This window comes from Heloderma suspectum, chromosome 2, assembly GCF_057233095.1.
Source record: "Heloderma suspectum isolate Gila_16-S chromosome 2, 16-S_ref, whole genome shotgun sequence".
Taxonomy (NCBI): Eukaryota; Metazoa; Chordata; class Lepidosauria; order Squamata; family Helodermatidae; genus Heloderma; species Heloderma suspectum.
In genome coordinates this window covers 383244172-383271450 of record NC_139459.1, presented here as the reverse complement: position 1 = coordinate 383271450, position 27279 = coordinate 383244172, and positions in this window count along the sequence as shown.

The window sequence follows — 27279 nt, the reverse complement described above, 5'->3', positions numbered from 1 at the left end:
CAATGGAGGCAGAATACTTGCATACAAGTTTAAAAAGGTTATTTAAAAATAAATAAATATTCCAGCATCCCCAACACAGGAGGAATAGGAAATAATCAATGTTTTAGACATAAAAAAATTTTTTTTTCCCACACAAACTCTGCTTTGAACAAGGTCACTGATACATACTCTCAGAGTTTCTTTGGACAGAGAGAGGGGTTTGTTTGTTTGTTTGTTTGTTTCTCTCCCAACAGTTCACCAACAGACCTGGAAATTTCATGGTATGTGAACGAAGCACTTCTTCTGGCACCTATAAATTTCAATAACATTGGTGAAACCATTCTGAATGATACCCCACCCCATTACGATTTTACATGACGGAATGATCGTTTTTACTGATAAGCCTTAACACAAGACAAGTGTGTGTGTGTGTGTGTGTGTGAGAGAGAGAGAGAGAGAGACAGAGACAGAGACTGAGACAGAGAAAGAGAGATTATCTATCTAGATATAGATAGACAGACGACAGACAGACAGACAGACAGACAGACAGACAGACAGCTAGATCCTTGATCCTTGCAATCTGCCAACATACTCTTTCAAGGAATGTGGTACAAATATCTCCATCTTTCCTTTCATCAGGTAAATGGATACTCAATTACCTTGCAACACAGGTATGTTTGCTAAGCCCTATGAACATCCAAAGCATTATGTGATGATTGGCTCTTCTGGGATTCAAAATGCATGCAAAAGAATATTTGGTATAAAAGAAAGAAAATGAGATTTGTTTTCATTCAGTGGAGAACGACAGCATGAGGCATTTAATTTTATTCTTATTTATTGTTTTGCAGTTTGCAAGGTACAAGGTACTGGCACATCCTGTCCTTCATGTTTGCCATTCAGGAGATCAACCGGAACCCCAGGCTCTTACCCAACATCACCCTGGGCTACAACATCTACAAGTCCTACTTTGAAGGCAGAGCCACCTCCTACGCCATGCTGCAGCTCCTTGCTGGGGGCGAAAGCAACATTCCACATTACAGCTGTGGGAGAAAGAATCACCTGCTGGCCGTCCTTGAAGGGGCTGAATCGGACCTCTCCCTCCACATTTCCTCCATGTCAAGCATCTACAAAATCCCACAGGTGTGAATGGGGAGTGGACAGGAGACCAGGTGCATAGATAGGGGAGATGAGCACAGCTTGTGCTCAGCGCTCGCTCTTCAGTCCCTGTGCCTCCTGGGCATAATGGCTCTCTGGAGTGTGTGTTGGAGGTGAGTCGTGGCAGTGGTGGAGCTCTGGGATGGGAGACCGGGCATCCCTGGGGGCAGGGATGGCAGGAGACCATGGAAGCTGTACTGGACAGCTTTCTATGTGATCCCCAGCCCAGTTCCTGACCCTTCCCGATGCCTCACATAGACGCGTGAAAAGGTCCATCTACGGCAAAGTGCAGCACGGAGGGAATCCCCTTCTTTGCACTGGTTCTGCCCTGCATTAGGTAGGAGGTTGCCTTTGACTTCAGCAGAGGTCTGACTGCCCATCTACCTCTGTAGGATTGCAACTTTAATCACGTCTCGAAAGGCTCTCCTATGCAGACGTTAGAGAAAACAGTAGTGGCTGACAGGAACGAGAACCCTCCCCAGCAGTTTTTGCAGCCCCCACATGATGACCACTGCCATGATTCTGCCCCAGAAGGTATACTGTCCCCCATCTCTCTGTTGAAGGCACAGCCCTGTAGGGCATTTATTTATTTCTGTATTTATATATTTACATTTATATTTCAATCTACATCTAGACAGATTCCAGAGTGGTGAACAATAAAATATACAAGATAAGATAAAAGAATAAAACTCCATGTTAAAAAATATTTTTAAAAGAGAGAGAGAGAGAGAGAGAGAGAGAGAGAGAGAATGAGAGTTATAATACAACTGTGGCTCGTCAGCCAAGGATGGCATCCTGAAATAAAGAAGATTTCAGGGAACCACACAATGTTTATGCCTGCCTGACCTCCAGAGGCAGGGAGTTCCACAGAAAGGGGGCCACCACAATGAAGGCTCTTCTCTGGGTGGACTCCAGTCAGGCCATAAGTCCATGAGGAACAACCAGGAGCATGCCCCTCAATGAGCTCAGTCATCAGGCAGGTTGGAAAGGGAGATGGCATGGTGCTCTTTCAGGTATCCTGGTCCCAAGTTGTTTAACTCTTTGTACACTGATTAAAAAAACCCCTTAAATCTGACCTGGTTTCAAATAGGCAGGTAGTGCGGTTCCCTCAGCAAAGTGGAAGTATGCTGAAGAGGGCCAGCTTCCGACAACTGCCGAGCTCCTGAATTCTGAACTATTGCCAGCTTTCAGAGCAGCCTTGAGGGCAGCCACACACAGAGTGCACGGCAGTAATCCAGTCTTCAGGTTATTAGCACCTGTACTATGGTGAACAAGCTACCCCACCCAGGAGAGGCCGTAGCTGGCGAACCAGCTGAAGTTGAGTGCAAAAGACACTCCAAGCTGCGAGGGCCAAGTGGGCCTGCAGGGACCATGGATCTAGGACTCCCCCCAGATTACAAACCTGTTATTTCAAGGGCTGTGCAGCCCCACCCAGAAGAGGCAATGGCCCTATCTCCTGGACTTGGGAACCACTCATCCACAGGGCTTCCATCCAGTTCCAACTACCCTCATTACTGCTCCCAGTGACTACATGAAGATGTTGACAAATATTGGGGACAAGATGGTGCTCTGTGGAAACCTGTAGCTCAATTGCCAAGGGGTCAAGGAATGTACATCCAACATTACTACCTCAAATCAAGCCTGTAGGTAGGACTGTTACCGCTGTTACACACTTCTTCTGATGCCCTTCCCACAGAGTTGATCCAGCAGGAAACCATGGTCCAGGGCATCCAAAGCTGGTAAGAGATGGAGCAGAATTAGCAGGGTGGCACTCCCCCTGTCCCTCTCATGATATAGATCATCCAGCAGGGCAACCAAGGCTGATTCGGTCCTGTAACCAGGTCAAAAACCAAAGTGGGTTGCTTTTGTCCTCATGTGGCCCCTTCATGGCTTTAATTCTTGAAGAAGGCTCCTGTGTGCTCCCCAAACAGAGTCTAGAACATAGTTGGGGGCGGGGCTAAATCTACCCTTTTCAGTTGTCTCACATGAGGCAGCGAGCAGGTCCAACCTCCATCAATTGGTTCCTGAAGTGTATCACTCTACAGTATTTTGAATGCGTGAAAAAGACCCCAGTGTTCCTCCTGGGCTGCACCACAAAAGAAGCTTGAGATATTTTTGCACTCCCTGTCCACATATACCATTTCATAGTGACAGGCATTGAGTTAGATACTATTATTTATTTATTTATTGCATTTACTGCATTTATATCCTGCCTTTTTTTCTCTTAAGGAACCCAATGAGGGGTACATAATTCTCCTTCCATTTTAGCCAAAAATATTTGACCTTCATCCAGAAAACAAACTGATACTGAACTGCAGCCTCTTACTTTACTTTGCCCCCTAGATCAGTTATGGCGTTGCTACTCCTGTTTCTAATGACAAAAGTCACTTCCCTTTTGTCTACCGGACGGCCCCAAAGGAAGAAACCCAGTACCCGGGGATCGTCCAGCTGCTCCTGTTTTTCCGATGGACGTGGGTCGGTCTCTTTGCTCCAGACACTGAGAATGGGGAGAGGTTCCTGGGTGCCTTCACACCCCTGATGATCAGCAGTGGGATTTGTGTCGCTTTCTCCACGAAATTTCTTAACTCAAATATTCCAGATTGACCTTTCTTTCTTGGGGAAAGAAGTGAAGGTAATTGTTTACTATGCGGACTCCCACTATGGGTGTTTTCCATTTATGTTGATACAAGGAACACTTGAAAAGAAACCAACTGGAGCAAAAGTCTGGATCACACCAGCTTTTCAGGACATTGACATGAACTTGTCTCTTGCACCTTTTTTCTTCCGTTTCCTCCACGGTTCTTTGTCCTTCAGAATGAAGACTAAAATAATGACAAAATATGACTACTATGAGCCATTCTCCTCTCCTCTGGAACAGTTTTGGGATGAAACCTTTCAGTGTTTCAATTCAACGCATGTTTTGTCCATGAAAATTTGGACAGGTTGCAGAGAGAAAGAGAAACAGGCGACGCTGCCCCAGGAGGAGATTGAGAGAGCCCTGTCTCAGGACAGCTACGTTGCTTATAGCAGCATCCATGCTGTTGCCCATGCCTTCCATGCTGCATATTCATCCCGACCCAAGCAGATATTGATGGTGGGTGAAGGAGAAAGGCGGGAACGTCAAAGACTGCAGCCCTGGCAGGTATTCCCTTTTCCTTTGGCAACACCTCCATAAAGACTCATGATGCAGATGACCAAACATGGGTTAGAGCAGATAATTGTCTCTCCTGTGTGGCAGTGCAGACAGCCAGTAGACACTGTTTTCTGCACCATGACATGTTCAAGTAGCTTCCCTCCTACAAAAACCCCTTACAAATGAAGCCCCAGATCCATTGAGAACCAGTTGTTGTCATTTTGTGAAGCACCATCAGGATACTATCTCTTGACTTTGCAGTGAACTGAATGTTTTTTGTTGTAGAACACACACTGGGATCCATTTCTGTTATTGAGGTCTTATGAAGTGCACAGGGAATTTGCAGCAATGTGCCCGATTACATGTCCTCCTAATAGAAGCTAGCTGTGGAGGATAGGGTATGTCCAGGTGGGTGCAGAAGGTCCAAAGTTGCATCCAAACTGTAATGGGGACTCTGTTCACAGCCATGGTTTTGGAGGACTGCTGCCAGTCCTAATGCCCCCCTTTGGCTCATGGTCTCAAGAGGGTGGTGGCAGCCCAGCTGCAGCTCCTGATTGTCTGGACCCATTCCATTGGATTCCCTCTCTGGTTATGTGGCTGAATCAGTCTTGGTCTCATGATGGATTACCTTTAAAAGAAACAAGGGGAAATCCACATAGTTGATTCTATTTGATCTCACATCTGCTTTTGATATGTCTCTTTCCTATTTCCTATCTTAGCAGGGCAGAGCAGAGGAAGGTGCTCCAGCTGGTCTAGGGACTATAGAAGCAACGAATCTCCCAGAGAGCGAGCAATCAGATCAAGAGAACAGGGAGAGCAAACAGGACTTGGCCAGGGGAGTTGCAGGGGTTGAGGGGATGAAGGAAAAGCAGTGAGTGGGCTGGAGTAAGCCAAGGGGGTGTCTTTTCCCTTCTGAGTCTCCATGTGCTCACCATGTGATCCTGAGAGCTCCAATTGAATTGAGGGTGTGTGGCCTGAGTGATGCCAGCAGCTGTGCGGGCAGGAAGTTTTCATCTGTATCCCACCTCCCAGCTGAGCAGAGCAGAGGTAGCTGCTCCCGCTGGTCTAGGGACTATAGAAGCAAGCAAGCTCCAAAAGAGCGAGTGATCAGAGGGAGTGAAAAGGGAGAGAAAACAGGACTTGGCCAGGGGAGTTCGGCAGGGGAGGTCAAGGGGGAGGCTCCTAATGGTGGGTATTCTTTTGAGTTTTTTTTAATCTTTTTCTTGTAACACACACTTCCATACCAGTGCAGCTGTGTTTTTAACCTCCAGTGAACAGAGGACGAAGCACAGGCTATTTCAGTACTATCAGGAAGCAAGAAATGTAAAGGGAATAGAGACTATTGAAGGAAAAGACTCTCCAGTGGTGGTGACCTGCAAGGTCGGTGCCATGTTTGTTTTCTTGCCTGAGATTTACATGGCCTACATGTGCAACAAGTGCAAGTTGACCCACTGTTAGCAGAACAAGCAAGAAGATTGGAACTATGATTGTTGATCCTCCAGGGAAAAAGAGAACATGAAGAGTTCTTGGACAGAATGGTGGAACGACAGCAGCAAAGTGAAGAACAGAAGCTAGAAGAGCAACAACAAGCTGAGGCAGAAGAGGAAACTGCTGAGGTGAGGAACAATGAAGTAGAGGATACTCCTTGGAAAAGGCTGACTGTTATGAGTAGAACCACTAGAAGCCACTCTACACCAGTGGACTTATGGAATCATTTCCGGGTACTTGAGGATGAGACTGGAGGACACCGTGCAGAGGAAGAATTACAGGGGAACTTGCATGAGAGCGAGCAAGAGGCTGAAAGTCAGTCAAGCAGAGGCGATGAAACCAAGGCCTACAACAACAAGAAGAGAAGAGTAGTAGTAGTCGGAGGCTACTTGCTGCATGGGATAGAAACCTAAGTATGTTGTGAAGACCCATGGACTTGCCAGGTATGCTGTCTCCCAGGAGGATGGACTAGAGATGTGTCTGAGGGGTTCCCTATGCTCATAAAGCCCAATGACAGGTATCCCTTTCTTCTCATCTATGTGGGAACAAATGATACCAACAAGCAGAGCTACAAAGAAATCATGTCAGACTTTGAAGCGTTGGGAAGGCAACTCAAGAACTTTGGGGCCCAGATAGTTTTCTCATCCATCCTTCCAGTAGTTAGAAGAGGGACAGAACAGAAAGGGAAAGAAAAATACTCCAGGTGAATGACTGGCTATGAAGTTGGTGCCGGCATAAGAGATTTGGATTCTGGGACCAAGGGCTATACTTCCTGGGAGATGGACTGTTGGCAAGGGTCCATCAGGTGGTTCCACAGTTGGCTACAGAATCGGATTCATGGAGTGCTTATCAATGGGAGCTCCTCAACTTGGGGAGAGGTATCGAGAGAGGTACCACAGGGCTCAGTCCTGGGCCAAGTGCTCTTTCACATTGTTATTAATGAGTTGGATGAGGAGATGCAGGGAATGCTGATCAAATCTGCAGATGACAGAAAACTGGGCAGGATAGCTAATAGCGTGGAAGACAGAAACAGAATTCAAAGTGATCTTGAGAGGCTGGAGCGCTGGGCAGAAAACAGAATGAAATTTAGTAGGGATAAATGCCAAGTTCTGCACCAAGGAAAAAGAACCCAAATGCACAGTTACAAGGTGGGGAATACTTGGCTCCAAAGTTCTTGAGTACAATTCTTGACTACAAGTGAAAGGACCTTGGAATTGTTGTTGATCACAAGCTGAATATGAGACTTCCAAATCACGTGAAGTACAATTTCCCCTCTACTCAGCACTGTTTAGTCCTCATCTTGAGTACTCTGTATCCAGTTCTGGGCACCACACTTTAAGAAGGATGCAAACTGGAGAGGGTTCAGAGGAGGGCAACAAGGATGATTAGGGGACTGGAAACAAAGTGCTAATAGGAGAGACTGAAAGAACTGGGCATCTTTAGCCTTGAGAAGAGAAGACTGAGGGGAGATATGATAGCACTCTTCAAGTACGTGAAAGGTTGTCACAGAGCCAGGATCTCTTCTCGATCATTCCAGAATGCAGCACACGGAATCATGGGCTCACGTTACAGGAGGCCAGATTCCAGCTGAACATCAGGAAAAACTTCCTGGCGGTTAGAGCAACAATGCAATGGAACCATTACCTAGGGAAGTGGTGGGCTCTCCCACACTGGAGGCATTCAAGATGAGGCTGGACAGCCACCTGTCACGGATTCTTTGAATTGGATTCCTGCACTGAGCAGGCGGTTGGATGCAATGGACTTATAGCTCCCTTGCAACCCCACTATTCTTTGATTCTATGATTCCACAATCAAACCTCATATCCTTCTGGGCCTTCTACACTGGTGTTGGAGGCACTGAACTCCATTTCCCCTGCTACCTGCAAGGGTCATTTCAGAAATTAATATTCAGTGATCATTCTTTCATCTCTTGAGCATTGGCACCCCAGAGGGTATATGACCTTTTCCACCAAAGTTATTTTCATTTTGGTAACCATCCTCTCCCTACTGTTATCTAGCTAACTTCTTGATGTGTTTTGTGAGCCTCCAATCTTCTGTGACATGAAAGGGCTCCTGGCATTCACTCCTGGTAGCCTCTCCAGGGTCGAAAATAACACTTGGCCATAGAGAAAACCCATGGCGGTTACAGCATTGCCCACAGTGGAAGACACTCTACTCAGCAGACCCTATGGTCATGGCCTGGAAGTCCTCTGGAGCCTGTTGAAACCCTGGGGAGCCCACCAGATGACACGATAAGTCAACTCGGGCCCCTTAACACTTTTGCAGAGGGGTGGTTAGTCGGGATTCCTTACCGAGAATGGGGAATGTGGTTTTCTCCCCCACATGACACGATAAGCCATGAAGGTTAGTGGAGATTCCTTAACCATTACGGCTTGGCATGATGTCTGAACATGCCTGGTATCTTCATTATGAGTAGGAATGTGCAGGTTTTGTTTTAAAATCTCTGCAGATGATCAGGCATCATTCCTTCTGCCATCTGTTCATTGATGGGATGCACGTTTTTGTATGAGGATTTTGGTCATGTTCCAAGGCACACTTTGTACTAATGTGCACTTGCACACCCCCCATGTAAAAAAAAAAAAGTCCTGCAAGTTTCCCTAATCTGTGCAACTTGGGAAAAGCCATCTCTTAAATATGATCACTTTTGAATTGATTGCGGATTATTCTGACAACTCTGAACAGCCAAAGAATGGCATTGTGAGCCTGGATGGGATGTGCACTGAACATGGAAGATCATAGCTCAAAGTGATGAGGCCTAAGATATGGACTACATGATTTTCATGATTTCTAAATCCAGGCCGTTTTCTCTGTCATTCTAGCTTCACACTTCCTTACGAGACATCCAGTTTTCTAATGCTTCCATGGGCGGACTCTATCTGGATAAGACTGGGGAACTGGCAGCTGACTTTGATATCGTGAACTGGGTGATGTTTCCCAATGGGTCTCATGCTAGAGTGACTATTGGGAGTGTGGAGAGACCTGCCTCTCCAGACATGAAACTCACCATTAAGGGGGAAGCCATTGCATGGCCTGGCCATTTTAATGAGGTAGGGGAAAGGATTTGTGTCCTATTATTGGCTTGTGACATCTCTTAAGCTCTAAGAATATCCACCCTGTGTTGTGTGTCCCACCCCCATCCTCATCTTCTAAACATGTATGTATGTATGTATGTATGTATGTATTTATTTCATTTTATTTCTGCACCACCCAATAGCCAAAGCTCTTTGGGTGGTTCACAAAAATTAAAACCGAACGGCTTACAATAAAACAATTTTAAATATATAGAACATCCAAACCACAATACAACAATACAACCACAATAAAACCTAGCAGCAGTGCAGGAATTTAAAATACAGGTTTTAAACAGCAATGCAAAAAGTCTAAAAAGCTAAAATGCTAAAATGCCTGGGAAAATAAAAAAAGATCTTCACCTGGCGCCGGTAGGAATACAGTGTAGGTGCCAAGTGAACCTCACTAGGGAGCTCATTCCACAGCTGGGGTGCCACAGCAGAAAAAGCCCTCCTCCTAGTAGCCACCCACCTCACTTTCTTTGGGAAGGGGCTCACAGAGAGGGGCCACTGAGGATGATCTTAAGGTCCAGGCAGGCACATAGGGGAGGAGGTGATCCTTCAGATAACCTGTCCCCAATCCATTAAGGACTTTAAATGTTAATACCAGCACTTTGAATCGGGCCCGGAAATGTGCCTCAAGTGACAGTTCTGGATCCAAGAGCACCCCCAAACTATGAACGTGATCATTTAGGGGGAGTGCAACCCCCTCCAGAACAGGTTGAATATCATCTAGCTGGGCAGACAAACCACCCACTAACAGTACCTCCATCTTGTCTGCATTGAGTTTCAGTTTATTGGCCCTCATCCAGTCCATTCCCGTGCCCGGGCCCTGATTCAGAAGAGCCACTGGGTTTGATGAGAAAGAGAGGTAGAGCTAGGTGTCATCCACATATTGATGGCACCTCAGCCCACATGGATAACCTCCCCCAGCGGTTTCATGCAGATGTTAAACAGCATGGGGGATAAAACAGAGCCCTGTGGAACCCCATTGGACAATTGCCATAGCACAGAGCAGTAATCCCTCTGCCTCCAACTCCCAACCCAGACAACCTACCCAGAAGGATACCATGGTCGATGGTATCGAAAGCTGCTGAGATGGTATCACACTCCCCCTGTCCCTCTCCCAGCAGAGGTCATCCCACATTGTGACCAAGGCAGTTTCCATTCCAAAACCAGGCCTGAAGCCTGATTGAAATGGATCTCGATAATCCATTTCATTCAACAGTGCCTGGAGCTGTCCTGCAATCACCCGCTCAAGCACTTTGCCCAGGAAGCGGATGTTGGCCACTGGCCTATGACTGTTAACATCCTCCAGGTCCAGGTTAGGCTTTTTTAGGAGTGGTCTGATTACCACCTCTTTTAAAGAGGCTGGCACCACTCCCTCTCTCAAGGAGGAATTTACAATCTCCTGGACCCAGCCAGACATCCCCTCCTTATTTGATTTAATAAGCCATGAAGGGCAAGGGTCAAGCACACAAGTGGTCGATCGGACTTGGCCAAGCACCTTGTCCGCATCCTCAGGCCTCAGTAACTGAAACTCGTCCAATAAAACTTGACCAGATGGTGCTCTGAATGCCTCTTCCAATGGAACTGCATTAATCCTGGTGTCCAATTCATGACAAATCTGAGCAACTTTTATTTTCGAAGTGTCTTGCAAACTAGTCACAGCGTGCAACCAAGAGTTCCACAGTTGTCTCTCCCTGGCCAAGAATGTAATAGGCCATGAACCGCTCAGAAAAGCTCCACTGGATGACACTGAGAAGATGCAATACTGGTGGAAAAGCACTGTCTCTTTGCCACCCTCACCGCCACAGAGTAGGCTCGATAGTGAACTCTTACCTGTGTTCGGTCAGACTCAGCACGAGTTTTCCTCCACCTGCATTCTAGCCATCTCCCTGCTTGCTTCATTGCCCTCAGCTCAGGTGTATACCAAGGAGCTGGCTGGGCTCTGCTCAGAAGGAGAGGGCGCTTGGGCACGATTGTGTCAACCGCCCGAGTCATCTCTGCATTCCAGAGTGACCTGGGCTTTGACAGGAGCACCAGCCATACCAGCAGGAAACCCTCCCCAGAGCCCTCTGGAATCCAATGCAATCCATTCGCCTCTGGGGGCAGACCATTTTAATAGGTCCCCCACCTTTGCAGAGGGGGAAGGCTGCCAGGAGTCTAAACCTCAACAGGAAGTGATATGACCATGACAAATGGACAGATGTTAATTCCTCCACTGTTGGATCAACATCCTCCTGCCCAGTCAAGACAACCAGATCAAGCGTGTGTCCTTTTATATGCGTTGAGCTGATGACATATTGGGACAGCCCCATGGTTGTCATGGCAGCCATGAAGTCTGGAGCCGCCACAGATACAGCAGACTCAGAGTGAAAGTTGAGATCCCCCATGACCATCATCCGAGGGGTCCTCAACAGCAAGTCCGAGTCTACCCCTCTCAATGTGCTGCATTGAGTACCCAGGAGGGCACAGCTGGGAGAGAGTGACTCCTCCCAGTTCCCTCACCCCAGTCTCAGTAATACATACCAGGTCAGCCCCGTCATCCACAATCAAATCATGGATGAGGGAGATTTTATTTGGGGCCCACCAGGCATTCAGCATCAGCACCACCAGACCCGAGGCAGACTGGTAAGGCCGTCAGGAACCATCAGGTTGGGGGAAGAACCAGAAGAGGGGACAGCTGTAAGGTTTCTAGCCCCTCTTCTCCTCAGCTGGCCTGTAAATCCCCCAATGTCAGACCTCCCCCTGCCCATGACCACAGTTATGGTGGCACTTCCCCAACCCCCTGGACAGACATGTGTTAGGCTACATGTCCATCCAGTCAGTTATTCATTACTCCCAATTCATACTGAATTCAAGGGTCAACATAGGTCTCTGCCTCCAAAAATAAGGGCTCATCTAACCCACTATTGTTGACACTGACTGGTAACGGCTCTTCATGTTTTCATGCAGGAGTTATTGCAGCCCTACCAGGAGATGCCAGGGATTGAACCTGGGACCTTGTGCATGTAAATCAGGTGCTCTACCATGAAATTATGGTCCCACTATGGGTAGAATTGGATTGAGTTAAAAGAGGTGGTATGGATAAGTGCAGAGACAATGGGCAGACTATAAAAACTAAAACAACGCGCAATTGGGGCAATATAATATGTGGCAGAGTCAAGGTGAGATTTTGTGAGGACATACCCATCCTCCGCATATGTTCTGGGGAGCAATAGAGGGATATTATGAAAACATTCTGGTTCAGGGTTGATCTCTGCAGTTTTCTACATTAACAGAACTGAATCTTCCTAAAAAGCCAAGGGTTGGAGTAAAATAATGCCCCCCCCCTTTCACATACATCTCATGCAGTTATAGGAAGGGTGGGCGATAACCCCACTTGCTGATAAGACCCCTCCAGGACAATTTAGCATCCCTGCCATCTGAGAGAGCAAAATATCTCCCAGATATGAAGTTGGCCAAAGAAGGACTAATCCATCACAGAGGACAAAGCTTTTCCTGTACTTCCATCCCAGCTCAATGCATCGATGTCCCAGGACTCTCACCGCCACCAGTCATCAGGAAACAGCTTTCCTGATGCCTTTCTCCTCATCTGTCTCTACCCTTTGGACTTCCAGCTCTTGTTCTTCCCTGCCTCTCTCATGCCTATCTCCCCTATCCCATTTATATAGCAGATAATCTGGCTTGGATTTATTGCTTGTCCCTGTCCTCCTGCCCCTTTTGACTTTTTGTTCAGTCGTTCAGTCGTGTCCGACTCTTCGTGACCCCATGGACCATAGCACGCCAGGCCTTCCTGTCCTGCGCACTCTCCCGGAGTGTGCTCAGGTTCATATTCATTGCATCGGTGATGCTATCTAGCCATCTCATCCTCTGCCGTCCCCTTCTCCTTTTGCCTTCAGTCTTTCCCAGCATCAGGGTCTTTTCCAGAGAGTTTTCTCTTTGCATTAGGTGGCCAAAATATTGGAGCTTCAGCTTCAGTATCTGTCCTTCCAATGAGCACTCAGGGTTGATTTCCTTTAGGATGGACTGATTTGACCTCCTTGCAGTCCAGGGGACTCGTAAGAGTCTTCTCCAGCACCACAGTTCGAAAGCATCAATTCTTCGGCGCTCAGCCTTCCTTATAGTCCAGCTCTCGCAGCCATACATTACTACTGGGAAAACCATAGCTTTGATTAGACAGACCATTGTTGGCAAGGTGATGTCTCTGCTTCTTACTATGCTGTCTAGGTTTGCCATAGCTTTCCTCCCAAGGAGCAAGCGCCTTTTAATTTCATGGCTACAGTCACCGTCTGCAGTGATCTTGGAGCCCAAGAAAGTAAAATCTGTCACTGCTTGCATTTCTTCCCCTTCTATATGCCAGGAAGTGATAGGGCCAGATGCCATGATCTTAATTTTTTTAATGTTGAGTTTCAAACCAGCTTTTGCACTCTCCACTTTCACCCTCAACAAGAGGCTCTTTAGATCCTCTTCACTTTCTGCCATTAGGGTGGTATCGTCTGCATATCGGAGGTTGTTGATAATTCTCCCAGCAATCTTAATTCCGACCTCTGATTCATCCAACCCGGCATTTCTCATGATGTACTCTGTATATAAGTTAAATAAGCAGGGTGACAATATGCAGCCTTGTCGTACTCCTTTCCCAATTTTGAACCACTCGGTTGTTCCATGTCCGGTTCTTACTGTTGCTTCTTGACCCTCGTACAGGTTTCTCAGGAGAAAGGAGACAGGTGGTCTGGTACTCCCATCACTTTAAGAATTTGCCACAGTTTGTTGTGATCCACACAATCAAAGGCTTTAGCATAGTCAATGAAGCAGAAATAGACATTTTTCTGGAATTCTCTTGCTCTCTCCATGATGCAGCGAATGTTGGCGATTTGATCTCTAGTTCCTCTGCCTCTTCGAAACCCAGCTTGTACTTCTGGTAGTTCTCGGTTCGCATACTGCTCAAGCCTAGCTTGTAGGATTTTGAGCATCACCTTGCTGGCATGTGAAATGAGCGCAATGGTGCGGTAGTTTGAACACTCTTTGGCGTTGCCCTTCTTTGGAATTGGAATGTAAACTGACCTTTTCCAGTCTTGTGGCCATTGTTGAGTATTCCAAATTTGTTGGCATATTGAATGCAGCACTTTAACAGCATCATCTTTTAGGATCTTAAATAGCTCAGCTGGAATACTGTCATCTCCACTAGCTTTGTTGTTACTAATGCTTCCTAAGGCCCACTTGACTTCACTCTCGAGGATGTCCAGCTCAAGTTCAGTGACCGCACTATCATGGCTATCAAGGACATTACTATCATGGCTATCAAGGACATTAAGATCCTTCCTGTATAGTTCTTCTGTGTATTCTTGCCACCTCTTCTTAATCTCATCTGCTTCTGTGAGGTCCCTGCATTCTTTGTCCTTTATCATGCCCGTCTTTGCACTAAACGTTCCCTTGAGATCTCCAATTTTCTTGAAGAGATCTCTAGTCTTTCCCATTCTGTTGTTTTCCTCCATTTCTTTGCATTGTTCATTTAAGAAGGCCTTCTTGTCTCTCCTTGCTATTCTCTGGAACTCTGCATTCAGTTGGATATATCTTCCCCTTTCTCCCTTGCTTTTCGCTTCCCTTCTTTCCTCAGCTACTTGTAAAGCCTCATCAGAGAGCCACTTGGCTTTCTTGCATTTCTTTTTCTTTGGGACGGATTTCGTTGCTGCCTCCTGAACAATGTTACGGACCTCCGTCCATAGTTCCTCAGGCACTCTGTCTATCAGGTCTAATCCCTGAAATCTATTCCTCACCTCCACTGTATATTCATAAGGGATATGATTTAGGTCATACCTGAATGGTTTAGTGGTTTTCCCGACGTTCTTCAATTTCAGCCGAAATTTTGCAAGAAGCAGCTCATGATCTGAGCCACAGTCAGCTCCAGGTCTTGTTTTGACTGACTGTATGGAGCTTCTCCATCTTGGGCTGCAAAGGACATAATCAATCTGATTTCGATATTGACCATCTGGTGATGTCCATGTGTAGAGTCATCTCTTGTCCTGTTGGAAAAGTGTGTTTGCTATGATCTGCGTGTTCTCTTGGCAAAACTCTATTAGCTTTTGTCCTGCTTCATTTTGTACACCAAGGCCATGCCTGCCTGTTATCCCGGTGATTTCTTGACTTCCTACTTTAGCATTCCAGTCCCCTATGATGAAGAGGACATCTTTTTTTGGTGTTAGTTCTAGAAGGTGTTGTAGGTCTTCATAGAACCGATCAACCTCAGCTTCTTCGGCCTCAGTGGTTGGGGCATAGACTTGAATTACTGTGATGTTGAATGGTTTGCCTTGGATTCGTACTGAGATCATTCTGTCGTTTTTGAGATTGTACCCCAGTACTGCTTTTCCCACCCTTTTGTTGACTATGAGTGCTACTCCATTTCTTCTTAGGGATTCTTGCCCACAATAGTAGATATGATGGTCACCTGAATTAAATTCGCCCATTCCTGTCCATTTTAGTTTGCTGATTCCCAAGATGTCGATGTTCAATCTTGCCATCTCTTGTTTGACCACCTCCAGCTTACCTTGATTCATTGATCTGACATTCCAGGTTCCTAAACAATATTGTTCTTTACAGCATTGGATTTTCTTTTCACCACCAGACACATCCACAGCTGAGTGTCCTTTTGGCTTTGGCCCAGCTGCTTCACTCTTTCTGGCGCTACTTGGAAATACCCTCTGCTCTTCCCCAGTAGTATATTGGACACCTTCCGACCTGAGGGGCTCATCTTCTGGCGTCATCTCTTTTAGCCTTGTGATATGTTCCATGAGGTTTTCTTGGCAAGAATACTGGAGTGGGTTGCCATTTCCTTCTCCAGTGGACCACATTTTGTCAGAACTCTCTGCCATGACCTGTCCGTCTTGGGTGGCCCTGCACGGCATAGCTTATGGCTTCACTGACTTATGCAAGCCCCTTCGCCACAACAAGGCAGTGATCCATGAAGGGGATCCTGCCCCTACCCATTTGCAAAATGCCATCATCCTATTTGGATGGAGCAAATTGGGAGTAATAGCACAGGAAGATGGAAGTTCCTCTAAACTTGAGTAGTGCAGAGTTCTGAAAGGAGGCTTGGAGGTGCCAGGTGGGCCTTCTTCTGAACGCAGTGGAGAGAGTTCTGGTGACCCCACAGTTGATAACTGGGGCAGGGCGGAGAGACAGCACTGTACCTGTTTTAAAATTCCTTCTTTGGCTCACACTCAGCTTCAGGGTGCAGATGAAAGTGCTGATACATTTTATGCCCTCCGGGGTCAGGCTGTCAAGGGCTCCTTGGAGGCCTCTCTCAGTCTAATCCAGTAGCCAAGTCCAGACCCAGACAAAGGGATTATTTTCAAAGCTTTATTCCTCTTTTACAACTTAACAACTCTACTGTTAGCAAGTAGATATGAGTAGCAGGGTACCTATGCCCTATGTTGGAACAGTTGGTCCCCATTTGAAAGGGAATTACTGGCAGACCCCTGAACTTAACGACTAGGAAGAGTCCCTCCCCTTTTCCCTTGGATCCCCTGGGCACAGCCATTGTTTGCACGCCAAACGGGCACTACACCTCTTTTCTGCACCCTCCATCTGGCGCTGCTCTCTGCGTCGGCGTCATGTGTCCATCAAGCCTGCTTCCCACGCTCTGTCACTCCCAGGACTGCTATCTAAGCTAGGAATGCTGGTGGGAGGAATCTCTGTCAGCTGTTGGCCCTGGGAAAGAGGAGCGCGCTCCTCCCCCAGGAGCAACTGCTCTTCCTCAGAATCAGAACTACTCTGGGATTCTATGGGCTCAGTGTCCACCCTGACACAGGCTAGCAAAAATTAGGGCTGTGCACAGCCCACACAACCTAATTCAGAGGTCAGTTTAGAGGACTCTAATCGGCCTGAACTCACCTGAACTGCCCCTGAAGCTGGGTTGACCCACTTCTCCAGTTCTGAAGCAAGATCTAGAGGCCCGAAGCACAAGGGGGGAAACGCCCACTGAGAGTGACCCCCCACTGTCGTTGCCACCCCCAAAGAACCCCTATTCCTTACCAGGATCTGTCGGGAGTGCCCGCACCCATTGGCCTGTGCAAGGGAGTCACCTTTTATTTTTTTTTTTAAATTGTATTTCCTCTTCCTGGAAGAAGAAGAGTCACCATTTTGAAAGGAAATGGCAACTCCCTCTAAGAGAGTGATAGCTGCAGGTGATCCCCTGGAGACCAGGTAAGGAGTGAGGGGCTCACACAGCGGGGTGGGGTTGCTGTCTGCATAGGGCTGAAGCACCCCAAAGCTCTTCAGACTGATCCAAGCCATATCGGAATGCTTCGGCCTGATCCTGACCTGCTCCGGAATTGCACCGCTTTGCACCGCAGCACCCAGACACACTAGGGATTCAGGCTTCAGACTGAAGTGGTTAACAGTCCTAGTAAAAATGTCATCTTCCACATGACTCTTGTCTTAGAGCACCTGATGAGGCCTCCTCCAAGTGGTACGGCCAGCTGAGATTTGGCTGGTGACAATTGGCAGGAAGGCCTTTTGTGGTGTGGCAAAGACCCTGTAGATCTTGATCTGCCATGAGTCTCAAGCAGGAAATCCTTTCTGTTTCAAGAGGCCTTTCTATTATTTGAATGGGATTTTCAGGTTGTGATCCCTTTGTGTTTAACTGTGGGTTTTTATGTAGTGCTTTGTGATACGTTCCATGGGGTTTCTTGGTAAGAATACTGGAGTGGGTTGCCATTTCCTTCTTCAGTGGACCGTAAATTGTCAGCACTCTCTGCCATGACCTGTCCATCTCGGGTGGCCCTGCATGGCATAGCTTAAAGATATGACGCCGGAAGATGAGCCCCTCAGGTCAGAAGGTGTCCAATATACTAATGGGGAAGAGCAGAGGGAATTTCCAAGTAGCGCCAGACAGAGTGAAGCAATGGTGGCGGCTGTAGCTATATATATAGCTACAGCCGCCACCATTGGCGTTCCTTATTTTTGGCCATCTGAATCTACGTAAATATTTACGTGGACTATGACAGCGAAAATAAAGGGGAACGCAAATAGTGTAGCGGGCGAAAATATTTTCGTAGGCTAAAATGGTGAATCAAAAAGGGATGCAAATAGTGCCCACTACGATATTTGCGTTCCCCTTTATTTTTGCTGTCATAGTCTATGTAAATATTTATGTAGATTAAGACAGCCAAAAATAAGGAATGCAAATGGCAGTGACCGTAGCCACCGCCATTTGCATACGTGGTTCCCCCCCCCAGAGCCCTCCGCGGCCGGAAACCTGGCTGTGGACGGCTCTGGCCTGGCTGGGCCTGACCGGCTGCTCCACGGAGCTTCCGCAGAGCACAGCTGGCCATGGAGGATTCCAGGGGGGAGGAACGGAATGCCTCCCCCCTGTCGAGGATTCCGGAGGGAGGGACAGAACACTAACCCCCCAACCATAAACATAATCCACAGAAAGGTAAGTGAATTTCGTACATCCCTACTAGAGAGTGAAGTCAAGTGGGCCTTAGGAAGCATTACTAACAACAAAGCTAAAGGAGATGACAGTATTCCAGCTGAGCAATTTAAAATCCTAAAAGGTGATGCTGTTAAAGTGCTACACTCAATATGCCAACACATTTGGAACACTCAACAGTGGCCACAAGACTGGAAAAGGTCAGTTTACATTCCAATTCCAAAGAAGCGCAATTCCAAAGAGTGTTCAAACTACCGTACAATTGCGCCCATTTCACAGGCCAGCAAGGTGATGCTCAAAATCCTACAAGCTAGGATTCAGCAGTATGTGAAACGAGAACTACTGGAAGTACAATCTAGGTTTCGAAGAGGCAGAGGAACTAGAGTTCAAATCGCCAACATTTGCTGGATCATGGAGAAAGCAAAAGAATTCCAGAAAAACGTCTATTTCTGCTTCATTGACTACACTAAAGCCTTTGATTGTGTGGATCACAACAAACTGTGGCAAATTCTTAAAGTGATGGGAGTACCAGACCACCTGTCTCCTGTCTCCTGTACCTGTCTCCTGAGAAACCTGTATGAGGGTCAAGAAGCAACAGTAAGAACCAGACATGGAACAACCGATGGGTTCAAAATTGGGAAAGGAGTATGACAAGGCTGTATATTGTCACCCTGCTTATTTAACGTATATGCGGAGTACATCATGAGAAACGCCGGGATGGATGAATCACAGGTTTGAACTAAGATTGCCGGGAGAATTATCAACAATCTCAGATATGCAGACGATACCACCCTAATGGGAAAAAAGTGAAGAGGAACTAAAGATCCTCTTGTTGAATGTGAAAGAGGAGAGTGTAAAAGCTGATTAGAAACTCAACATTAAAAAAATGAAGATCATGGCATCTGGCCCCATCACTTCCTGGCATATAGAAGGGGAAGAAATGGAAGCAGTGACAGATTTTACTTTCTTGGGCTCCAAGATCACCGCAGACGGTGACTGTAGCCATGAAATTAAAAGACGCTTGCTCCTTGGGAGGAAAGCTATGGCACACCTAGATGGCATAGTAAGAAGCAGAGACATCACCTGGCCGACAAAGGTCCATCTAATCAAAGCTATGGTTTTCCCAGACTTAACGACTGAACAACAACAACAACAACAACAGTGGAGACTGTTGGTACAGTGGAGACTGGTGGCTCTGATTTTGGCAGGGCTGTGGATCCATTCTGGGTTTTAGTCACAACCACCCAGAAGTATAAAAGAGTTATCATGGTGTTGAACATATTTGGGGGATATAAATCCATCATGTACCCTACTCACTCTCTCTAAATCCCCCAGTTACCCCCCCTTCTTAACATGCCTTTCTGTCTCCAGCTGAGCCATGAGGCTTCCGATCTTCCTTTGCCTTCTGTCCTGCCTTCTGTCCTGCCACTGAAGATCAAAATGGGGAAGAGGAGGGGGTCTTTCCAATGGTGGTGCCTATCTTCCCGCAAAAAGCTCATCTCCCTCCCCCATAGTTCACTGTCATTGCATGCACATGTTTTGAAGCTTGTCCTTTTATTGCTGCTGCTTATAATTTCTGTTATTCTGGGATTGTGTTTTAGTTTATTTCATTGTCGTACCTTTCCCCTCCAGTTTTTATATTGGCTTCAGTACATGTATAGTATAGGTGGTATATACATTTTGAAACAAAATGACCCAAAAATTCTGTGCCATGTTGTGATGCATAAATAGTGCTTCCCTGAAACAAGGACCTGGGATCACTTCTCTACTTCACTTAGGGTCACAAGCGCTAGAAACCCTGTTGGGTCCTGTCTAAATTGTAGAACTCATTTCCATAGGCACAAATATTCATAACACTGTTTTCCTGGATGCTCCTTCTCTTTGTTGCTAGACCATGCCTCATTCCAGATGCACTGAGAGCTGTTGCTATGGATACTACAAGGAGGTCCAAGAAGGAGAGCCACCATGTTGCTATGCTTGCGCTCCATGTGCGGAAGGAACCATCTCCATTCAGGAAGGTAGGCAAAGTCAGAAGAATGGGAGTTCCCTAGGGCAACTATTTGAATTTGCACAATAGTCTCCAGAGCCCTATTTTACTTCTCTCTTCTTTTCTCTTAAACACCTTTACCAAAACTTTCCATGAGTAGGTAAGAGAAGAAGGCTACATGAATGAAGTGTAAAACATCATGGGAATTCTTTATGGTCATGTGCCATTCACTACTGCTCAGCCTGAAATATCTCATGATGTCCTTCTAGTACATAGTGTAATTTTAATGAAGACTTGTTTCATTCGACTGAATGCTAATTTTATTTATTAGTTACTCTTCTTCTACAAGGTTTTATTCTTCTGGCCTGTACGTCATTGTGATCATGGTTCTGACGTGCAGGCTCAAAAGCATTTTAATTAACACCTTAAATATTCATACATCTTTGGAACAGATGCTAAAGACTTTTTGAACTCTGACCCCTACTTGACTTCAGTTTATTTTTAATCTCCAACAATTAATCCCATGAAGTGAGTGGAAAGAAAAGACCATGGGAGTGAATCTCTGCTGTGCAAAGCAGGGGGGATGCTGAGTGCACACTGTTCCTGGTATAAAGCATGCCCCCCCCAAAAAAACCACCCTGCTTTTTCCATGATTATGACAGGGCAGCATGTACAGACATGGTGGGCCTTTCTCTATTATATGCAGATAATTGTCTGCACTGTGCTGAGATCCTGTGGCAGGAAAGCAGGGGGTCCCTGGCAGAAAAGGGGATGTGAAAATGTTTCAATCCCCACTTTCTGTTGATCAGAGTACCCCTCTCCCCAATGCTGATTCAGTCTTCTGTTTTTTTAAACCTCTTTAGTAAAACATGATCAAAAAATAAGAAAGCTTTATGGAAGTTTCCTACTCTGTATTTCAGATGTAACCAGGAGTCCCTTGAGCACCGTCTTGTGGTAGAAAGCTGGGTCATAAGTTGAGTAAATAAATAACTCACAAGCCACTCAGCTACCAGGTAGCTTAACATGCCTTACAGGATTATTATGAAAATAAGAACAGGATAACCTCACTAGGGATGTACGAATTGTGTACCTTCTGTGCCGCTTGACTTCCGCAGTTTGCGGCCAGTGCTCCATACCGTCGGTTGCAAGCCCCCGGAATTCTCCTCCTTTTTTTATGCTCCAAGAATTACGAAGATAAATCCGTACCGACAGCTGTAATTCCGGTGCCCAGCCATCTCCGTGATTCTGCATAACTTCCATAAGAAAGGCTATTTTTCATAGATATTTACGTATTTTTCATTTGGTCGCTCTACTCTATATAAATCTTTACGTAGATTATGGCGAAAATAAGGGCAACGCAAATAGCCTATAACGTAGTCTATTGCGTAGCCTTAAAGTAGCCTATCATGGCTAAAAAAGTAGCCTATTAATGTAGCGTAGCCTTTGCAGATCTAGCCGCGATAGGCTATGTTAATCGTCACGTAGCCTATCACAGGGGCATTTTTTTTTTTTTACTTTTATTGGAATGGCAGCGGCGGCAGCCGGTCGAAAGACCGGCTGCCGCCTCTGCCCCTGTCGAAGACCTGACGAACCGCCGCCGGGACCCGCCACCGGGAGGGACATTCAGGAAAGGTAAGTCCTGTCCCGGGGGGGGGGCGGGGGCGGGGGTGTGTGTGGAGAATTTCTCCCCAAAACTACTTCGGGGGGCCGAACACGTTGGCACTCGGCCCCCCGAAGTTTCGGGGAGAAATTCTCCCCCATCCCTAATATTTACGATTTTTTTCCCCTGCTCTGAGATGTGCAGTAATTACTTTCAGCGAAAACACTTCCTCCTCCTCGGGGCTTCCCAAAAAAAGGCTGCCCTAGGTGTGCCTGAGCAATGCACTCTTTGTTTAAAGCAATGCTGTTTGAAAGACAGAAAAAACCTTTTAAAATTACCATGCCGGTCTGGAGCCCTGCATGAGGTATTATTCCCCCTGCTAGGCTTTCTATTTCCACATCCAGCCTTGTTGGTGACGTTGTAAGGCTAAAATGGAGAGCAGAACCAACTCTGTGCATGTCTACTCAGAAGTAAGTCTTATTGAGTTCAATGCAACTTACTCCTACACATGTCAGCACCCAACTTGCCCCCAGCTGAGCTTTGCATTTCCACATCCAGCTCATTAGCAAAACTGTTAGTTCTCTCACAGGGTGACTTTGGGCTGGACTCTAACCCCTACATCATACTTCTGTTATGAAACTCATGAAGAAAAAGAGACAGTATAATGGAAAGTTCTTTCTGAAGCAGTCACATTTCACTTGTACAAATGCAGCATGAAGGGAAAGATCAGCAACCTTCTCTTTGTTTGAATAAAAAGCACACCCTTGTCTATTCTTTTCTGACTGACCAAGAGTCTGTAATGTCCCAAAGAGACAGCTTTTTTGGCCCTACTACTAAGGTCCTCTTTTGGTGATGAGGCTGCAGATGGCAACTTCATCAAAGCTGAGTTGATGTGAATCCTGCTGAACTCATTCTCCATCTTCTCAGATGCCGAACATTGCATCAAGTGTCCGGAAGATCAGCATCCAAACAAGGACCGAGATCAATGTGTCCCCAAGGATGTAACCTTCCTCTCCTATGAAGAACCTTTGGGAATTATCCTGATTTCCTTTGCTCTGTTCTTGTCGTTATCCACGGGCTTCATATTAGGAATCTTCATTAAATACCAAGAAACTCCAATAATCAAGGCCAACAACCGAGACCTCTCCTACATTCTCCTCATCTTCATCATGCTTTCCTTCTTGTCCGCTTTCCTGTTCATTGGCCGGCCAAGGAAAGTGACTTGCCTTCTCCGACAAACGGCCTTCAGCATCATCTTCTCAGTTGCTGTTTCTTCGGTGTTGGCCAAAACCATCACCGTAGTCTTGGCTTTCCTGGCCACAAAACCAGGGAACCAAATGAAGAGATGGCTGGGGAAGAGTCTGGCAAACTCCATTGTATGTTCTTGTTCTGGTGTCCAAGTTGTTATCTGCACCATCTGGCTTGGAATCTCTGCCCCCTTCCCTGACTCTGACATGCACTCCCAGCCTGGACAGAACATCCTGCAATGCAACGAAGGATCTGTTGTCTTCTTTTATACTGCCCTTGGCTACATGGGCGTCTTGGCTGCCACCTGTTTCACGGTGGCTTTCTTAGCCAGGAAGCTGCCTGGGGCCTTCAATGAAACCAAACTGATCACCTTCAGCATGCTGGTCTTCTGCAGTGTTTGGCTGTGCTTTGTGCCCTCCTACCTGAGCACCAAGGGGAAATACATGGTGGCCGTGCAGGTCTTCTCGATTTTGGCCTCCAGTGCTGGGCTGTTGGGCTGCATCTGTATTCCTAAGTGCTACATTATTGTACTGAGACCTGATCTGAATACGAAGGAGCATATCATGTTCAAAACAAACTAAGGTATCTGATCCAGAGAAGTAGAGTTGTGGGAGAATATTTGGCGTAAGTTTGTAGACTAAGACGTGCCAAAATAAGGAACGCAAATGGCGGCACCCATGGGCACCGCCATTTGCGTATGAGCATTTTTTGTTTTTTTTTAATCAGCCATGATAGGCTATGTAAACATCTACATAGCCTATCACAGCTGACTGCAGGGACGCAAATGGTGGCGGCTATGGTTGCTGCCATTTGCGTCCCTGCTGGCCAGCGTTCGGATGTCCAGCTGCTGGCGGAGCCAGCCGGCGGCTCCGCAGAATCCCTGCAGAGCAGAGCCGGCTGGCCAGGATTCGGGGGGGGGAGGGATGGAGAGCATCCCCCCCGGCCAGAATTTCATTGGGAGGGACGGAGCACCTCCCGCCCAGCATCAGCATAATTTGCGAACAGGTAAGTGACTTTCATACATCCCTAGCGGCTACTGCGGGCGCCATTTGTGTTCCCTTTTTTTTGCTTTTTTAGCCTACGTAAATATTTACGCAGGCTATTGCGGCAAAAAAACACAAGGAACGCAAATGGTGGCCACTACGACATTTGCGTTCTTTTCTCTTTTTTTGCCGTAATAGCCTATGTAAATATTTACGTAGACTGAAATGCAAAAAAAAAAAGGGAAAGCAAAATGGCGGCCGCCATAGCCGCCGCCATTTGTGTTCCCTTAGTTTTGCCGGTCTAGGCTATGTATATACTTACGTATCCTATCACAGCTACCGCAGGGATGCAAATGGTGCGGCCACCATTCACAAGTCGCGTCCACCATTCGCAGATGCGGCCACCATTTGCAAGTCAGCGCCGACAGCAGCAGGTAGGTGTTCTGTTCCGGGCCCATTTTGCGGGGTGGGGGCGGGGGAGCTTCGTTCCACCACAGATTTTGGGGGTTGCGGAATTCCGTTGCGGAATTCTCTGACATCCCTAGTTTGGTCAGATCTTAGTTAACAGAGCCTTTTGATGTGCTTATCACTTCAGTTGCACAGTTTCAGTGTTTCTGTTACAGGATACCAGCAAAGCTGAGCCTTGAGGGTCTCACTCTGCCAGTGACCGCCATCCACATTTGACATAGTGGTGAGGCTGGAACTATGCCATTCCCGCATTGTATAAATAATGCATCTGCTGAAGGTGTGGCCCTTAACAGCTGCAGTGTACCAGCATTTTGCAGCTTGCATGCACATGGAAAGCCCTGAATGCAAGATGTTAAATGGATTTTTGTTTGCTTGTTAATGGCATGTGTATTGTAATTGCTCTGGTTGCTATGATGGTTTCAAGCACTTGTTGTCATCAAGAATTATTCTCAAAGAATGCAGTATTTTAATTTGGCATTTCCATTTCTTTGCTTGTCATTGTCATCTATGGTCATCACACATTTACTGCACAGAAATGATGTTTTTGATCAGATGGAATTGTTTTTCTCGAAGGGGACGGACGGAGAGATATTTGACATGGGATAGTCGTTTGCTCAGTTTTTGGTCCCAGGCCATTTAAACGTTAGATGCTGAAATTCTCAGCCTGAGATTTGGAGCAGCTGCCAGTGGAGGTTTGCAGCTCTGATTTCAGTGGAGCTGTGAACCCATTCTGGGTTTCAGACAGGACCAGACACAACTCGACAGGAGGAATCCAATTGTGCTGAAACAGCATGGAATTCTATCCCCACCAAAACTGGAGCCACGAGACGCCACTGGGAGCTGTTGTCTGGATTAACACTCAATTTTGGTACAAGTTGGCTTGACATTGTAATTCAGCTGAAGGAAGTTTCTTAATGTACAGTCCCCAACCAGGCTGTGTTGTGTGGGCATTCATCCTAAAGGAGTATCTTTGGCCTTGTCTCTTATGATATTGCTTCTATAGTAAATGCCTGGCCAAGGTCAATTGTCGATTTCCTCTGCAGTGCAGTAATAGACAGTGTTGAGAGTGCCATAGGATTTCTTTGTTTCTGGGGATGGAGGTGAGACCAGGGCTCCGAAACCACGCTCTTCGCCCTCTTCCTTGCTCCCTCATAGCTGGTTTGGTTCTCTCTACGCCTTCTGCTTCTCTTTTTATTTTAATTGTGTATGTATATATGTATTATTCTTTCATTCCTTTATATATCCCAACTTTCAGAAATAAAGTCTGTGAGTCTGCTGAGGTACCAAGATCCCCCAGAGATCCATCCCTGCAAACCACTATCAAATCCTTCCCAGATCACACAGGACTCCATGGACTAAGCCCTAAACATCATGCATCCAGCATTTCCAGCACCGCTATGGCAGAAAAACATGGATCTATGGCTTTTACAAGGGAACTCCCTCCAAATCACAAAATGTGCATATTTGCGTATGTGCAAAAATGCACACTGTGGCAAAAATGTGCATTTTTGCACACACAGAAATATGCGCATTCACAAAATGTGCATTGTCGTGCAATGCATATTTTGTGATCACCATTTTATTTTTCAAAAAATGGCGACCACAGAGCTCAACAAGGCTGCCGGGGTGGGTGCAGGTTGCTTGCTGAGCATGGGAGAGGCTCAAGTGGGATCTGGGAACAGGTGAGTGGGGGCAGGGGATGGGCGGATGCCCGGAAATCCGAGATGGGAGTGAGTTTGCACATCCCTATAAGGTACGTTACCAGGGCAGCTACCACTTTGTTGACCTCCCGGCAGCAGGCAAAGGAGTCTTTGTTCGGGGCAGGTTTCGGTTATAAAGCTGTTTGCTGAAGTGGGTTTGAAGTGGCAGGTGCATTTTCTCTTTTACTGATGTGGCTTTAACTTATTTGCATTTATGTTTTAATTATAGATTTATATTTGATCTTATACTTTAGTGTTGTTCGTCACCTTGAGCACTATTCCAAATAGCTTTCAAGCAGTGAGGTGCTTGGCAGGGATGACAGGACAGCAGCAATCCGAAGGGTAGCTTATATTACCCTTGTCACTGAAATGTCGAAGGGTTTCACTCAATGACACTTCAAACAAATGGATTCAATGATGGAATTGGGTAGATTTTGTGGCGTGCCAGTCTAAGAGAGGTTGTCTCTTTGTGGGAAACCCATTTTGTTGGATTTGGCACATTATATTCTCAAATGTCAACTCTATACTGATATTAGAGATTGTGATTTAGATCCCTTCTTAAGGGAAATGAAATTTTGGGATGTAGAGAGGAAATTGGGTTTTCTGCTGCAAGCAGCTCCCCAGTGTGTGGCCAGGAGGGTTGTTCCTTCTACAGCCAAGGCTGCGAAATGTGGGGGAAAGTACGGAGATCCCATTGTGGTGCGTTGCCTGGGAGATTGGAAAATATGATAAATGTATGCTGATCTCAGTCTATAATGTCAGGTATTGTAGATGTAAAGCTTGTTATTTTAAGCCTATGTTTTAATTCCAACAATTTCAACTAATAATTTTAATTAGCGATTACTGTAGTCTTATGTCACTTTGAGTAAGTTCTGTGACTTGGTTTTGTGCTGCTGTGGTCTAAGGATTAACGGAGTGCTATTCATTCATATTTCAAATAGCCTGATTCCAAGTCATGCATGAGGTTCTAAGTAATAACCAGCACCATACATTGTCTCTGGAAATGGACC